Source organism: Aplysia californica, unplaced genomic scaffold (genome assembly GCF_000002075.1).
Source record: "Aplysia californica isolate F4 #8 unplaced genomic scaffold, AplCal3.0 scaffold00422, whole genome shotgun sequence".
In the NCBI taxonomy this organism is placed as follows: Eukaryota; Metazoa; Mollusca; class Gastropoda; order Aplysiida; family Aplysiidae; genus Aplysia; species Aplysia californica.
This window is the reverse complement of record NW_004797692.1, coordinates 335552-337378: the sequence shown is the minus strand read 5'-3', so window position 1 is coordinate 337378 and position 1827 is coordinate 335552.

Sequence of the window (1827 nt, the reverse complement as noted above, 5' to 3'; positions counted from 1 at the left end):
CTTGTTCCGGTCTGTCACAGGCCGAGCATACATCGACACAGCTCCGGGAAATTATTGTATCAGGGCTGAGGCTGGGCAATGAGTCGCTTTAGCAAAATCCGGATAATATTTTAGTGCACCTCTTCGTCAAATATGATTATGAACCGCTTCGGCAAATGGGTTAGAACCACTTCGACATACTGGTTAGCACTACTTCAACAAATGGTTGCACCCACTTCGACAAACGGGTCAGGAAAGAGAGTTAACAGTCTGAATTCGGACAATGTTTCATTGAAAATTATCCGGTTATCCTTATAGATTATCCGGATTTTGCCCACCTCTAATCAGGGCAGGCGGTTCTCCGGGCAGACGAAAGAGGATCGATAATTGGTAGTCGGGGGAAAAGGTGAAGGAGGGGGATGGGGGAGGGGGGGGGCGAGAGAGGATTACATGAAGCGGAAGTGTCTATTTGACAGAAATAAAGAAAGAGAGGCTAAGTAGAAGAGAAAGGAAAGGGAGAGTGGTGGAAGGTGAGGGAGGGGTTGGAAGTTGAAATTTGACATTGTTTATAAAAGATTACTATTGTGAATTGTAATATGGTGGAGCTGGGCCCTGAGGTGGAGGTGGGGGAGGGGGGAGAAAGGGAGAGAGAGAGAGAGAGAGAGAGAGAGAGAGAGAGAGAGAGAGAGAGAGAGAGAGAGAGAGAGAGAGAGAAACAGCCATCTTGTTTGGCCTATTTTTTAACATACATAATAATATAATGAGCATTATCAAAACACTTCGCTAAAATGAAAAAGAAAAAGCTTTCTTTTTTTACTCCACTTTTTTTTTCCAGATCAGACAGTGAGACAGTAGGTCTAGAACTTCTTTTGTCTTTTGTCAGAATGAAGAACACTTTTTTATGACACGAACAAGATGGCCGTTACTATTAATATCGGCCAATGACGTACTCCTAACCTAACGTTCTCTAACTAACTATCCGCTTGTACCGGAGATACCCGATCCTTGAAATACCCAATCCATGAAATCGCTCGAACTCACGTCGTTCTGTGTACCACAGCGCGAACCCTAACCACTCTACCAGTCACACTGCCGGACAGATGATGATTACTGAACGCCACCTGACAAACTCATTGGTCACTCACTGGTCAGACACTGGTCACTGATTGGTCGCTGATTGGTCAGACATTGGTCAGTGACTGGTCAGTTGTCTAATTACCTCGACCAGACCAGGAAGTCTCTGGGGAAATAGTCGTAATTACTGTTTGCGGGCACTTTGGAAGGGAAATAATAAAGTACTGGGCGATCCTTGGCTCTTGTGTTAGTAGAGGTTTTACGGCGCTCGCAACTGCAAAAGGTCGTATGAGCGCCGATGTGTTACAAGAGAGTAACAAACATAAAAAAGAAGGAGGGGAGATAAGGACGGTATATGTTTGATAGGAAAGAAGAAGAAGCAAACCACACCAGAGCACCCGCCAACCACCCACTTCTTTGGCTCTGAGAACGAGAAAGGAGATTTGCGTTTAAGAGTTTGTGTATGTTATAATACTATAACAGTACGCGTTTGTGACTGTTCTGAGGAGGATTTGCGTGTCCACTGGTGTGTTCGTTGGTTTTTACGCACTGTATTGTGTCGACAGAGTGGCTTACTGCCGTCCTTGGTGTAATCATTAAATGTTTCAACCCCTCACACAATAGGTGTGAGTTCGATTCCTGAGTGGGGAGAATTTTTTGTATTGATCTCTTCTGTTTATGATGCTGGGACGTTGATCCTGACAGAAAGGGTCGAGCAGCTCGATAATAATAATGATAATGCAATGAGGATGATGATGATAATAATAATAATAA